The sequence below is a fragment of the Prionailurus bengalensis genome, chromosome E2 (genome assembly GCF_016509475.1).
Source record: "Prionailurus bengalensis isolate Pbe53 chromosome E2, Fcat_Pben_1.1_paternal_pri, whole genome shotgun sequence".
Taxonomy (NCBI): Eukaryota; Metazoa; Chordata; class Mammalia; order Carnivora; family Felidae; genus Prionailurus; species Prionailurus bengalensis.
The window spans coordinates 11,199,412-11,214,917 of record NC_057352.1 but is presented as its reverse complement, the minus strand read 5'-3'; the positions used below and the strand labels follow the sequence as shown (position 1 = coordinate 11,214,917).

Sequence of the window (15,506 nt, the reverse complement as noted above, 5' to 3'; positions counted from 1 at the left end):
TGGGGTGGTGGAGGAAGACAATAGACCAGCAAATAAACAGTTAAGAGGTTCAGAGGGTCAGCCCCCCGTGAAGGCAGCGACTTTGTCTTGTTTACTGCTGTGTCTGTTGCCTGAAAGAGCACCTGACACGTCCACTTTATAAAGTCATGTTGGAAGCAATGAATGAAGAGCGTTAGGCGCTAAAAGGGGATATTCATGAGAGACTCTGGGGAGGGGTGAGGTGAGTTGTGTGGCTATTTTAGGTAGGAAGCTGAGTTGGAAAGAAGAGGAAAAGCAAATGTAAAAAGTCCCTGAGGCCAGACAGAATTTGGTGTGTTTGATGAGCAGAGAGAGGGCCAGGGATGGGGGGTGGGGGTGGCAAGGAGAGCCAGCAAGGCTGAATCCGAGTCCCCTCAAGGTCAGGCTGATGGGTTGGCCAGTGGAGTGGGACGCTGCAGACCGGGATGGGTAGTGTGGATTTTACATGGGAAGCCTGGTGTCAGGACAGGGTGATATGATTGGGGGTCCCTTGCTATAGAGAAAGACATCTTTTTGTGCCTTCCTGTGGACTTCTCTTACCATTTTGGGGACCCACTGGGGAATCTAATAAAAGTATGTAAACACATGCAATTTTGTGTGCAATTTCGGGGGTTCAATGAATGCTCAGGTTCAGACTCTCTGGTTTGTCGCACCCCTTGGACAGAGAAGTGGAGACTCACATCTACTAATAACTAGCACCTACAGAGCCCTTTGTGTCAGGCTGTGTTCTAAGTACTTTATAAACGGATAGCACAGTCTTTGCCACAATCCAAGACGGAAGGTCCTCGATGATCCCCCATGGTATAGATGGGAAAGAGAGAACGAGAGAGGGCTGCCTTTTCCATGATCCCACAGGTAGCCAATGACAAAGGAAGGGTGACAAACCCGGAGTCTCTCTTCTTAGCTATTAGGCCAGGACTCCCTCCAAGTTAACTCAAGCTTAGGGGGCAAAGACACTCTGAAATCCATGCTAGGTCTTTCCAAGGGTCTCAGGCTCAGTGGCTAGCAACTTTGGTTATTTGACCCCAGCCGCGCCAAGAAAGCTGGGTAAATAAAGCAAGGATTGTCACTGCTGGGTCAGGTGAGGACCCCAGGCTTGGGAGGCGGGGAGGCTGGGTTGTGGAGTTCCACAGCTGGCAAGGTGGGCACGGGGAGAGGATCCAGTCAGGGTGTGCGTTGTGTGCGTTTGTTGCTTGTTACCTTGTGTCTGCCCCTGGGGTCCGTGGGAGTATTTGAGCTTTAGTAAAGGAGAGCATAGGCTCGGGAAGGTGGCATGGCTTCAACTCTTGCTCACGGCTCACTAGCTGGACGATTTCGGGCAAATTACTTAGCGTCTCTGTGTCTCCTTTTCCTTGTCTGTAGGATGGAGGCAATCACAGCTTCCACCTCATAAGGCTTTGTGAGGGAGGATTCAAGGAGATGGAGCATGTCGGGGGTCACCCAGCCCGTGGCAAGGGGCTCCTCAAGGGCAGCCTATTCGATCTAGTGCGTCATTCCACAGTGTCTGCTGGGTGACATTCCATCAACTTCACTGGGCCTCCTCCGGGTGTTATGTTTGCCAACCCGTGTACTCCTGAGCGCTTGGAGGACCTGCGTCGATACTTTCCGCATCTTCTGTCCCCAGGGCTAGTTACAAGGTTAACCCCGGCATCCACTGTCAGACGCCCGCGCAGGCCCGGGTTCCGGAACCACGCCCTCTCCCCAGCCCTCCAATCCCAGGGCTAAACAGCGACAGCTACCTTCCCTCTCCCGGAAGCCTGCTTTCCTTAGCCACGCCCAACATTATGTGGTCACGCCTCAGCCCTCCAATCCCAGGCGTGAGGCCATTAAGCCACGCCCATCCGTCAATTCCACGGCTGGGTGTGCCGAAGTCCTCCCACAGCACACCACGCCTCCCTCTCTTCCCGCTCTAGCCACGCCTTCTCCCCCACCGACTCCAGCACCGCCCCCCTTCTAGCACCTGGCCTGGAGCAGTCACTAGATTGTGGAAGGGTGTGGGTCCTGGAGACTTTATTTGCCCGCAAAAAGGTCTTGCCATGGGAGGTTGGCGAAGTACATCTTGCCCTACGGACACATGAATCTCTGGGCCTCGCGGGGTAGGCAGAAGCCGACCCAGAGACCTCTGCCCACCCCCTCTTGGTCCGCAAGTGATCTGTATTTGAAAAACGTCTCCAGGGATCAATCTTCCGGTGGGGAGAAAAGAGCCAAAGGCACCTGGGGTGATGTGGGGATACCCCTCACCAAAGGCCGCTTGTTTTCTACCTTCATCCTCAAAGTTCCACCCAATCTCTGGAATCTATAGCAAGAGAGGAAAGCGTTATGATTGTTTTGTTTTGTTTTTAAAGGGGGGTGGTCAGAATTGGGCAGACTCCCTCCTGCCTCTAAGATACAAAACTTTAAAAAAAAAAAAAAAGGAAAGGAAATAAAAGAAAGGGAAATGACAGTTCATTTACTAAAATCAACAAATGAACTACATATCGGTATCACTTGGAAGGACCCAGAGTGTGGGGTCATTCGTAGCTGAGTGAAGAGAGGAGTGAAAGGTAGGTCCAGGGAAGGTGAGGAGGGGGCTTCTGGGGTCTTCCCCCAGCCACCTTCCCTGGATTTCTGTATTTTCGCTTCTCTTTTTCTCTTTCTCTGGGTCTCTACTCACCCCCTCATGATACGTCCGTCCTGCTCTCTCTGGGTTTCTATCCCCCATCTCTCTGGCTCTGCCTCTCTTGTGTGTCTCTGTCCTTTCTCTGCGTCTCTTGTCCCTCTCTCTGACTTCTCCCCTCCTCTCTGGGGTCTCTGTCTGTTTCTCTCCGACACTGAGTTTCTCTACCTTCTCAGTCTCTGCCATCTACCTGGATTTTTGGCCATGCCCCTTCTCAGCCCTCCAACACCAGGGCTGAAGGCTCTCCACGCATATTTCTCCCCATCAATTCTAGGGCTGTTACTCCACTCTACTCCTCCCAGGGTCCTCTTCTGTATCACTGGTAAGGGGCAAGTGATTAGTGTTCGCAGATAGAAGATTAGCAGAGGTGACAGAAAGAAGTTAGGAAGGCTTCTCCACCTTCCCCTTCCCCTTCCTTGGGCAGCACGCATTGGTGATGGTGGAGCCTATAAATGGACATCTACTTTGAGCCCACATTGTACTGTTGTGTGAGCAGGAGCTAACCTGCTGTTGTCCTAAGCCATTGAGATGTCAGGGTTTATTTGTTACAGCAGCTAAAGTTACCTTACTACCTACCATGCCCAACCTACCTTCTCATACAGAAAGCTGACAAGACCCCAACATTAAAATTCCTGAATCTTCAATTCACATATCCATCTCCAATGGTAGGACAATGTCTTCTCATATTAGGACCCAACTCACATCCTGCCAAAAGCTGAGTGAACATTTAAAGGTAATCTTACCCCAATCTTAGTCTCAATTCTACCTTTGACCTAACCTGACTCTGACCTCAGGTAAATCCCTAGCTCTGTTTCTGGTATAAACCCAAATTTGAATCTGTCCTTGAACCCAACACTGTCTTGGCCTAATTCTCTCTCTAATGACCTTGGCCCTGATACTACTCTTAAGTAAGTCTGATGATTATGACCCACTTATATCACAAGTCTGAACCTTAATCCTGGTCCTAAGCAGAGATTCACGCTGACCTTGATCTCTGTGTCAGTCCCAATCCAGCCCTAGATCCAAATCCAGCCCTGATTTTAGCTACAATCCTAGCCTTGATTTTGATTCTAGCTGTCTTAACTCTATACCCAGTCTGAGTACCCAGGTCCTGTGTACTCAGCCCTAACCCCAACCATAGCCATAACCCAAACACTAGGCTGGTTGTCACCTTTACCTGAATTTTTTTTTTTTCAACGAGAGAGAGAGAGAGAGAGAGAGAGAGAGAGAGAGAGAGAGAGAGAAGGGAGAGGGAGAGAGAATCTTAAGCAGGCTTCATGCCCAGCACAGAGCCCCACTCAGGGCTTCATCCCACGACCCTGGGATCTTGACTTAAGCTGAAATCAAGAGTCAGTCAAATCAACCGACTGAGCCACCCAGGTGCCCCATCCTGTACCCTGAATCTTAACCCTGTCTTCAACCCCAAACCAAACTCCATCCACCAATACTGATTGCTACTGATCCTTAAGCTTAGCCTTAGCCTGATTCTGAATTTCTAATCTTAACTGGAACCAAACTTTGGCGCTAAGAGTTTCATGTAAGTTGGAGTCATCCCTGACTTTTGTTTCTCTTTCACTCCCCACACCCAGTCCGCCAGTCAATGCTAACAGTGCTCCCTTCATGTTCTATCAGTGTTTGACTACTCCTTTCTGCCTCCACAGTCACCATCTGGTTCAGTCACCATCATCTTCTTCCTGGATTTCTTCAGTCACCCTCTCCCTAGGCTCCTTGTTGACTCTCTAGCCACCCCCCCCACCCCCACCCAAAGGGATCTTGTTAAAACCTGAGTCGGCTCACATCAGTCTGCTCAGAAACCTCCCATGGCTTTTATCTCACTAGGAGGAAAAGTAGAAGTCCTACACTAGCCCCCAAGATCCTAAATAATATGGCCCCTTTTCTCTCTTTTCTGACCCCATTTCCTCCCACCCTTTCCTTGTTCACTCTGTTCCAGCCACCCTGGCCTCCTTGCTATTCCACACATACTCCAGGGACATCCCACCCTAGGCCCTTTGCACTTGCTGTTTTCTCTGCCTGGAATGCTCTTTCCCCAGGTACCCACATGCCCACCGCCACGTCTTTCGGGTATGTACTCACATGTCATATTTCCAGTAAAGCCTCACCATTCACCTTATTGAAAATTGCAATGCCTCTTTCTCCCAGAATTCTCAGTTTCCCTTCTCTGCTTCATGTTTCTTTATGATGTGTATTATCACCTAGTGTACTGTGTGATTTACTTATTTGTTTATTGTCCATCTCTCTCCCCCCCCCCGCCCCCCATGATGTATAAGGTCCCCAGGATAAGAAGAATTGTCTCTTTTTGTTACTCAATGTCTAGAACAGTGCCTGGCATATAGTAGACACTTAATACCTTTTGAATGACCATGTGCTTCCTGAGAAAGATGCAGCTCCATTTCCCGGTGGTTCTGGGATGACTGGGTCAGAGAAAGAATAGTGCAGATGGGAGCAGGTGGCCGTGGCCAGAGCTGCCAGGAGTGTTCAATTATATCTGGCCAACAGTTCAATTATATCTAGCTCTGTCCCTAAACCTCTGTGGCCACTTCAGCCCTGGCCAGGAACTCACCCAACTTGTGGTTCACGTTGCCCACCTGCAGGGAGAGCAGCTGAGTAAGGTCAGAGCCTGGGTTCTTTTCCTAGCTTGTTCCTGGAACCAGGGACATCCATATATTCCCTGCTTTCGAACTCTCAGCTTCCAGTCCAGCTGAGAATGGGGTGAGGGCCAGGAGGGAGACTCTGCTCAACACTGGGGCTGGAACTGGGGATAAAGGTGGGGATGAGGCAGGAACGCAGTGGGGCTTGGCACGGCCAGTGGCGAAGAAAGAAGACAGAGAAGGCCATAGAGGTGGAAGGACTGAAATACGACTGGACGGTGAAAAAGAGGCAAAAAAGAGAAAAATAGAGACAAACTGAAAGACGGAAGGCGGGAAACACATGCACATAGAAAGAGAGGTGGACAGAGAAAGAGGGCGTGCGGTAATGGGGAGAAAACGGGTCCCCCCAACATCTCTTCCGCGTAGCGTCTGTCCCAGTCTTCCGCAGCGCTTTCCTGCGACCGCAGACTGGCAAGCCAAAAAAAAAAAAAAAAAAAAAAAAACTACACTTCCCAGAATACCTTGTGGTTGGCCGTTCCGGAAGTAGGTTTAGGGTCCACCAATCAGATGCCTTCGCGGGAAGCTTGAATTTCTAACTAAAGTCTGCGGGGAGGGAGGTAGCCGCGAGGCCGCCGCCCCTGCCTCCACTGGCTCCCAGGGCTGGTGCCCTTGCGGAGCCCAGCGGCTGGCTTCCTGATCTTGCAGGAGGACCAGCAGTTCCTGGGCGGCTATTTCTGGAGGGTAGATTTGGAAGTGCCTTGAAGGCTCAGCCTGGAGAGTTTCTTCATACAGGCTCTGTGTCCCCTAATAAGTTTACACTGGCCGGAGTGGATTCTGTTCGCTGCCACTCAGCGATAATGGGTACACAGGGAGAAGGAGATGCGGAGGCGGGCAGAAACAGAAAGTGATTCAGAGAGGTACGCAGAGATCCCCCCCCCCCCCCCCCAGCGGAAGCGAGCAGAGAGGCAGAGCCCTGGAGGGATACAAGGAGATGAAATTAAAAAAAAAAAAAAGAGGTGGGGGGGAGAAAAAGAGCGATGGAAGGAGGCAGATGTGATGAGACAGACACCCAGAGAGGTACTGAAGGTAAACTGAGGCAGAGAGAGAGAGAGACAGAGGCAAGGGCAAGGGGGCCAGAAACCATGTGGCCGAGCTCTCTCCAGAATGCTGCAATGGGGCGTTTTGGTGGAGAGGACGCTTTAGAAAGACTAAGTCACAGTTGGGGATAGGAGGATGGAGGGGACCCTGGGGAGGTCTGTACTTGCCAGACTCCCCAAGGCCTGGCCTGCTGATGGAGAGTTTTTCCAGTAGACTGTCTCTTCCCCCTCCCAGCCCCAAGCGTCCACAGCCCTGACTGAGGAAAACAGTAGTGTCCCTGAATGCACTCCCCACCTGCCTGTCACTTGCCCCGAAGCCCACTTCACTTGGGGAAGGGTGACCTGGTGGGTCAATCACCTTTGATGTCTGAGGCAGATGCCTGAGGGTAGAGCAAGACTGGAGGGGGAAGAGGAATGGAGGGAACAGAGAGACTGTCTGCAGGAGGGGGAAACGGAGTGGAAAAGAGAGGGGTCTGAGAGGCAGAGAGCTGGGGAGACTGGCACAGAGAGAGGGAGCCCCAGGGGCAGAGAGAAGGGGACCCGGGGAGAGAGGGGGGCGCTGAGCCAAGCACACCGGCTTTAGGATTCCAGAAAGTGGACCCAGACGACCTGACTCCTCTGACTAGTTGTCCTGGCGTCGCTGATGCCCCTCAGACCTCTGTGTTCTCTTCCTTTTAAGGTTGCCGGATAAAATCCAGGATGCCCAGCTGCCTTTGGATTTTAGATAAGCAACAGCTAATATTTAGTGTAAGTATAGCTCCAACATTGCACGGGACATATTTCTCCTTAAGGAAATTTTTTTTAAATCTGAAATTCAAAGGTCACCGGCCATACTGTATTTTTATATGCTACATCTGGCAACCGTATCCCCATCCCTGTCTTGTTTCTGTCTCTTGTCTGTTTCGTGTTTCTGCTTGTCTTTCCCTCTCTGCCGGTCCACCTCTACCTTCTCTGTTCTCTCCAAATGACCTTGCTCTGATGTGCTCTCTCAGAGCCACTCCGGAGACCCCCATCCCCGGACCCAGGCCCCGTTCTTCCCTCCTTCCTCCCCTCCCAGCCCTGCCTCAGGGGCCGTCTCCCTCCTCCAGGCAACTCCTTCTTTTTTCTTCATCTGTCTTCTCATTGAGGCCACCCTGCACCCCTAAAATCCGCCCCCCCCCTCCAGAGGAGAAGGTTTGGAGGCTTTGAGGGAGTCAGGAATCCCCCATTACTCACCTACATCCTGACCTCGTCTCTCTCCTTTCCACCTCCTGGGTCAGAGAGGTCAGAGAGATTCCCAAAGTCACACGGCAGACTAGAGACCACACTCCACCCTCTCCCTCAAATCCCTTCGAAGTTCCCAGCTGCCTGGTGGAAAAGTCCTCGACTTTTCCAGAAAATGGCCCGGCTAGGCAATAGTTCTGAATACCAGGCAATACTTGTAGGCCACAGACCAGGACCAGATGTGCCTGTGGGGCCAGGAATGGTAGACTTTTGAGCATCGACTGTGTGCTAAGAGGTGCGGATGTGGCTTTCGGGCTGGCAACACGAGAACAGTGACCTATCAGGGCCATTGCCATGTCCCTAGGCCTGAGAACATAGCAGGCGCTCAATAAATGTCTGCGGAACAAATGAATGAATGGATGGTTGACTGAATGAATGAAAAAAACAAACAAACCACACCCCGAGCAGCTGAGGACTCTTCTCCACGTCTGCTACTTGCTTTCTCACTTTGTCCTAGCCTCAGTTTCCTTCCTCCTAGCCCCTCTCTCGGTTTCTGTTCTTCCCTAGAATCCTCTTATTGTTATTTTTCAGTTGGAGGGGTCTCTACAAGTGACCACCGTGTGCTGAGCATCTCTTCTGTGTCAGGTACTGATGGGGTGATGCGCTCGTGGAATCCTTCTGGAATATTCCAGAAGGGTAAGTACACCTTTGTAGGGTATTTTCCATACGTGGAGACTGAGACCCAGAGAGAGGAAGCCAGGCGCCCCGGTCACACCGGAACCAGCCCGTCTGGCCTCACCCTAAACCTGTCTCTCCAACTCCAATGCCATTCTTCCTCGTGCTCGGGACATCATCACCTGCCCAGCCATCTCTGACACCTCCAAAATGTAAGGGGCTTGGTATTACACGTTTACCACAGGGGTTGCAAACTCAAATGTGTCCAGGGGCCAGGCAGGTGACAAAAACAGAGTGTAGGGTGGGTGGGGGGGTGCTGATGCTGCCTGCCCTGGATGAGGGGTAGTGACTGGCCCACTCCAGCCAATTCTGGCCACGTGGCTCTCACCAGAGATGGCGCATCTGATGCCTCAAGAGGGTCCTGCAACCCACATTTTCGGAAGTCTCCCAAGGTTTAAATGCTGGCACCAAATTCACACAAACCGCTGTTCGGGCCCAACGAGATTGCGTGTGCACCAGATAGGCCTGCTGGCCGATGGTTTGCAACCTCTGAATTGGTTTTAGTCCCGCATGCCAGGTTCTGTGCTAAGGAAGAATCTCCAGATTTTCCAGGAGAATCTATGCTCCATGAAGGCAGAGCTATCTGGGTCTGTTTTGTTAACCGCTTTATCTCCAGCACCCAGAATGGTGCCTTATAGATTGTACGTGCTCAGTATTTTTTTTTTTTTTAAGCGGATGGTGTATTGAATCCTAGTATCGACCGTAGAAATAACATTAAAAACGTCTCCGTTTCATACATAGGGAGATGGAGGTTCTGAGGGGCAAAGGCCCAGGGTTACATAGCAGCACTGGGATCTGAATCCAGATCTTACCTGACTCCAAAACCGTAACCCCAGGCTATCCTGACTCTGCTCGGGGCTGTGGGGCTGTGCGTTTGCAATGCTGTGCGTGTGGACTTGGGTCCAGGAGCGTCTTTGCGCGGCCGTCGCCGTCGTGCTGACTATATGTGGTGCAGGTAGTGGCGTCGACCCTCCTGATTGGACACTGAGCCCCCCCCCCCCCCAACCTAAACCTGGATGCTGGCTCCCCTCTGACACATTTGCTCTGGGTGCTGGCCCAGTCCAGAGAGAATAATCCACCCCTCCCCTCTTTCCCCCTCCTGAGCCCATCCTCAGGGGTCCCCCCACCCCCTCCCCTGGATACCCAGAGCCCTCGAGGGAAAGGGGGAAAGAATTTAGGATGAGGGTGGAGGTGTGGGGAGGAGGGAGAGGGAAGGGGATGGGTTAAGAAGGAGTGTGTGATGTCAAGCAAAAAAGACAACATTAGACACAGATGCTGAGATGGCGTTTATCGCGGCAAAAAAAGGTGAAGTCGCCGAGGGAGGGGGGGAGGGGTGTGGTGGGGGCCGGGGTGGGGGCCATGGAAGCTAATACATGGTGCACTAGGTCACACGACGGACACTGGGGGTGGTGGGTGGGGGGGTGGGCGTGGCCCAGGCATGGCAATGTGGGGAGGGGGGAGGGAGAGGGCAGTGGGCCCCAGCCAGGAGCTTCTGGAGGTGGTGGGGGGTGGGGGTGGGGGGGGAGGTGGGGAGGTGGGCGGCTTCTCTGGTCGCAGAGGATGGAAGGAATCAGTTAGAGGGGGGTTGAATGGAGGCACTGGAGGCATGGCCACATGGCGGATGGTCTGGGCCCAAGACATGGAATGTGGGAATGTGGGACAGCAGGCAGCGGGCCAGCTCTGGGCTTGGGCCTTTAATGTAAGGATTGGGGATACCCAAGGGACCTCACAGGTCCTCCAATCCCCCCATTGTCCAAGAGCGAGAACAGGCGTGGGAGAAGCTAGCTTAAGGTCCCCAGTAAGGATTTAGCGGTCTGTTCTCCGTAGACAGTCATCCCCTCGCCTCCACTCTCCTACCCTATCTGTCCCAAACAGAGAAAGGGGCAAAGAGAGATGCTAACTCCACCATTAGCTCACCGAGGCTCCCCAGGGAACCTGGAGGACCAACCCATTTCATAGATGGGGACAACCGAGACATCCCGTCAGACTACACCTTTGCCACGCCTCTCCCACCTCCCCGTGGAGGGGATCGGTGCACCGCATTCCTCTGGGGGTAATACTGATATCTTGAAATCCTCGGCACTGGGGGCAGGTGAGAGGACCCACCTTGGGATTCTCCCAAATGTAACCGGAATGTGGGCCATGCCTCCAGGGGCCTGAGATGTCAACACAAAGAAAAAAAATGACTCCCCACGTCCCCTGGCTCAAACCCAGTACAAAAGTGACTATTTACAATGAAGGGGTGGGGAGTGTGGGGGGAGGGGACAGATAAGACTGGGGCCGGAGTCAGCGCTCCGCGTGCAGGAGGCCACGCCCCTGGCCCCGCCTTTGAAAGGGACAAAGCCAAACAGCAGAGAGATTTATAAAGGGTCACTCTCCCCGGGGCGGGGAGGACCCTAAGGTGAGGGATGGGGTAGGCCATGGGATGGGGTGCGGGTGGGGAGGCATGGGCGGTGGGAGGAGATGGAGGAAAGGTAGCTGCTGCCCCTCGCCTCCCCCCTCCCCCTCGCCGGACACACAGTTTTCCGTGGGATGAACACAGAAAGGGTTAATCAAAAAGAGTTCGATGAGCGAGTCTGACGGTCGAGTGGGGCGGGCTGGAGCAATGAGGCCGCAGGTCCCGGTGGCCGGTGGTGATGGAGTCACTTAGAATATGAGAGGTTGGTGGTTTTGGGGGGGTGGGGTAGGGAGGAGGAAAGGTGTGCGGGAGGGGGATTAGGCGGTCCCCCCCACTTATCTCTGAGAGACAAGAATGTCCTGGACTGGCTGAGAAGGGGTTAAAAAACAGCAGCCCCCACCCCCCACCCCCCCCACACCCCCACAGAGACGTTCCCCATCTCCCTCCCTGCCACCCAGCAATCCCCAACGCGACTGGCAGGGGCCACTGAGACGGACCTGACACACACCAGCCGCGGCGCCACCGAGAGAAGCCCCTCCACCACGGCGTCCAGACAGCTGACTGCAGTGTAGAGGGATCAGATAGCAGGGCTGGGTGTCGCGACTCCACGAGAGCCGTAAACTTGGGTCCCCGGCCCTCGGTGCCCCAACTTGGGCATCGCGATCCCGTCCTCCCCATCGTGACATCCGGTTCAGGCTTTCGCGATAGCCGGCCTCGGAGTTTCAAAGTCGGCGCGGGGCAGGGGCGTGGCCAACAGCGAAGGCCTGCCTGGCTGTCGCGAGAGGTGGGCACCCAATCAGCAGCCTGGACGCCCCCAATAGCCAGCCTCGTCGCCGCTCTTAGTTAATACTTTTTCCACCGCTCCGCGTATCACGACCTCAAGTCCCGGTCTTGCCACAGCGACCATCAATGCAGGGGAACCCCCTCACTTTCCAAACGGTAGGCCACCAATCAGAAACGAAGTAAAGAGGGTGGGGGATGGAGAAGTAGGCAAGAGAAACGGAAAGAGGGGAGAGTGCGGGACTTGGGGGTTAAGAAGGGGAGAAGAAATACCACTCCGAAAAGTGGTGCCATGTTCTTTCAAGTCTAGGTCCCCAACGGTCTCTAAGTCTGACTCTTACCAAACTCCGCTTGGGATACCCATAATTCCCACCTACAAGTCCGGGGCAGGCTAGGGCAGATAAAGGTGGCACACGATCTTCACCTTCCGATCCCCTAATAATTATTGCAGTGAAGCCTCCTTGCCCATGCAGAGATGGTTGGGACAGGGCAGAAGAAGGTGGCTGGGGCAGGTTGGCTCAGAGGCCCCTGAGACGGGGGATGAAGGAGGTGAATTTGGCACGTTGAACCCCTTCTCGTTAAGTGCTTTGAGGTCCTTCTCTGGAATCCAGCTGGCACCTGTCCCTCGAGGCCAACAGAAGAGGGGTTGAGCTTGTCCCCTCCTCCCCAGTTTCTACAGAATTGCCTGAAGGAGGCAAAGTGGGGTTCTCCCCGGCTGGTGGAATTGGGGGATCCAAAAGGTTAGGGGTTAGCTGAGAGGGAGTTTTTTTTTTTTCTTTCTTTTCTTTTTTTTTTTTTTTTTCTTACAAAGATTCTAAGAAAAACTCAGGGTGGGAGGGGTGAGGAAGGGGGACCCAATTTAGCTAAGTGTCCACAGACTTTTTCAATGCCTCTTAGGGGCCTCCTCAAAGTGAGATGGCTCCATTTCTCTCCTCTCTATCTGAGGTTCCCTCCCCCCAGAGCGGCTCAGTTCTAAGGAAGTTTGGCACTTTTTTTTTTTTTTAATTGCTGGGGGAATGGGGGAGGGGAGAGATTTGAGAGGGTTGAGAAGAGGGCAAAAGACAGATTTAGACAAAGATAGAGACAGGACAGGTAATGATGGGAGCCACAAGGAGAAAAAGGTAGAAAGCCATAGGGAGCCCAAGAAAGAGAGAGAGAAGTTCTGGGGGAAGATGTTGGGAGCTGGAGGGCGAATGGGGAGTTACAGGGAGACAGTTTAATGCAGCAAACACTTATTAAGCACCTACTGGGTGCTGAAGAGCAGGGTGCAAGGAGGCCACTCAGAGTCTCTGAGATCTGATTGGCTGACAGGGAAGAGGAGAAAAAAAAGAGGCGGTGGGTTTTTCAGTGATCCCCATCCCTGACCCCACATCTGTGTCCCCTCTGGACACACTGCAGCACGAAAGATTGAGGTCAGAATGCAAAGAGACTTTCAAGGGTTGGGGAGGATGGTGGAGGGGGTTTCCTAGGGTAAACATGGAGAAAGGTGTGTGGCTCTCCACTCACCAATCTGGTGAGTGAACTAGCTCACTGAGCTAGCAAACTACCTTTCAGATACCCCTGGCTGGTGGGGTAGGGGGGTCCCCGAGAAATGTGAATAGGGAGAGGGTTGTCACACACATACCCCAGGGGAACGTTTTTCGGGAGGCCCAGCCTCCAGAGACGTGTCTGTGTGACAGGACTACTGGGTCCTGCTGATTGGGACCCGGACCCCCTTGAAAGGGGCTATAGAAAGCATCTGACGAACCAGGGCAGCTGAGGATGCAAATGATATGCAAATTAGCACTTTCAAATCCCACCTCCCCACTCCCAGACCGTGTTTTGCCTCTCCCTGGCTCCTTCCCCTCCTCATGGGGGCCTGGGGGGGCTGTAGGGGGATATTCCAGCTAGACACTGCAATACCCACTATGGGTGGAGATAGTGCGAAATACTGTAGGGTCTTTTGAGAGGTGGAGGGGAGCAATGGCCCACAGGGCCACCTCCACCTCCAACCCCAAGAGCCCCCCCCCCCCCGCCCCCGCCCCCGCCCCCTGCAGAAGATATGTACAAAGTTACATCAAGAATTGTTTTGGCACTGGAATCTCCATCTGGGTTCAGTCTGGAGACTAGGGGTGGGGGCAGCAGCGATGGGAGGTGGGGGATGGGGAAATGGGGCCTGCCTCCCACCCTGGAGATGAAGAGGGCATGGAAAAAAGTCACCCTAGTGCCCAAGCTACAGCCTCCCATTAGGTGGAAGGGGCGGGGTGGGAAATTCAGTGCAAGGTACCTTGAAGGCTATTGCTTTCTAGGGATTTTCACATTTTGATTTGGGGGTGGCTCTCTAGCGAGGGGCAGGGGTCTCCCAGGCTTTAGGGGTGGGAATTGTCTCTGGCTTTTCTTCTCTCGTGTGGGAGAGAGACGAGGAGGCCTGATTCCCCCAAAGCCATGGGACAGAGAAGGGTCTGGAAGACCTAGGAGGGGAACAAATGGGGGAGAGGATGGGCATGGGTGCCCCTCCCCCAGAGATGCTGATGATGGAACCAGGGCACTGGGGGCCCTGCTTTGGGTTGGAGGGAGCGGAGGTGGTCTCCAAGGGAAAGGGGGAGATGGGCGAGGGTAGAGGTGGGTCTCAGCTATTCTAAGTCCATAGCGTTGTCAGGCCCTGAAATCTCAGCCCGCCAACAAGGCCTTAGAGCAGACCACAGCCGCAGTGCTCAGGGAAGCCACTCCCAAACCATCTCTCAGGGCTGCCTGGCTTGGCAGACTCCATCAGAAAGAACGTTCTAGCGCCTCAGGGCCCGTGGTGAGAGAGCACCAAGACACTCGGATCCCTCCGATACTACTAAAGCACTCCAGCTTGCTGGAAACCACAAGCCAATCTAAACTCTCAGACCACACGGAGCATTCCAGCTCAAGGGACCCTGCTGTGGCTCACTGAACTCTACACTGGGGTCATGATGGCCCGACAGAGCCACCACACGTTTGGCTCACCAGACTCAATGGAACAAAGCCACGCGGACACGAGCATGCACACAAAAGGCGGGGTGGGAATGGGGGTCTTTAACAGCAGTTTTCACCAGCTCCATCTCCCACCCCTCGCTGCCAGGTGGGTTCACAGACTTGGCGTGTTCGGATAGAGGTGACCCTGACAATACTGGGTCTTTTTCCTTAGAGTCCTCCAGATAAGATCCAAGTCCCACCCCTCATTCTCCTCCTAGGAAGACCCCCGGGCCACGACCCACCAAAGAGGGGTGCGAGTGGAGAAGGAGTGTCAGTGACTGGCCATGGCCCAGTACAGGAAGTGCATGCTCCATCCCAGTGACGTCACGGGAAATACCCTGGAGATCCCACAGGAAGTACTTGCCCCCATGATATCCCTGAAGTAGCCTTCAAGGACGGCTCACTGAGACATCATAGGAAGTACCTGTCTCTTCTATCATCACAGGAAGTGACCTCTGGGGAGCTGCTTCCCGTGACATCGTAAGGAGTGCCAGAAGCACCCCAGAAAGTACTTGACTCAGTGACATCCCAACGGAGACCTCCATTCCCATCACTCTAAGTAAAACCACCGAAGATGCCACCGGAAGTTGTTCCGGCCCGCCGCAAGAGTCATGCCCACAGGACTGGACCAATCCCAGAGCCGGCCTCATTCCCAGCAGGCACTGCACACCGCCCCCCCCCCCTTCCCCCACCATAACAACCTGACAACAGAACAGTGAACAGTCCCACCTAGAAGGGGCAATTCCAAGAGGGGTAGAGCCGCTGAGAAGATCTGGGAACTCTGGGGTCCCTGCTCCGAATACCCCATTTCAGCTCAGATTCCTCGGCTACCTCTACTCCCATCCCTTCCTTCCGATCTGGAACCGAAAGCAGGAGAGGTGGGGTGTTGTTTTGGGGAGGCCCCTCATTCTAGGTGGCCCAGAGGCTCCCTCCCCTCCTCCCATATGGAAACAAAAACTTCTAAAGGTGGGGGGGGGGGCGGAAATCCTTACCAAAAAACCAAACCAAAACAAACCGAACCAAACAAACAA

At 53.7% G+C, this 15,506-nt stretch overlaps 2 long non-coding RNA genes across 2 annotated transcripts; both read left to right on the top strand.

Moving 5' to 3' along the window:
- The first annotated feature begins 5,919 nt into the window (after positions 1-5,919).
- LOC122494959 lies at positions 5,920-9,098 on the top strand. Its single transcript, XR_006300304.1, has 3 exons — positions 5,920-6,200; positions 7,060-7,127; positions 8,175-9,098. It is a non-coding gene; the product is annotated as an uncharacterized LOC122494959 (long non-coding RNA).
- A 2,436-nt stretch (positions 9,099-11,534) lies between these two features.
- On the top strand, positions 11,535-15,491 carry LOC122494954. The gene is made up of 2 exons (XR_006300300.1): positions 11,535-11,655; positions 14,694-15,491. It is a non-coding gene; the product is annotated as an uncharacterized LOC122494954 (long non-coding RNA).
- The last annotated feature ends 15 nt before the right edge of the window (positions 15,492-15,506 follow it).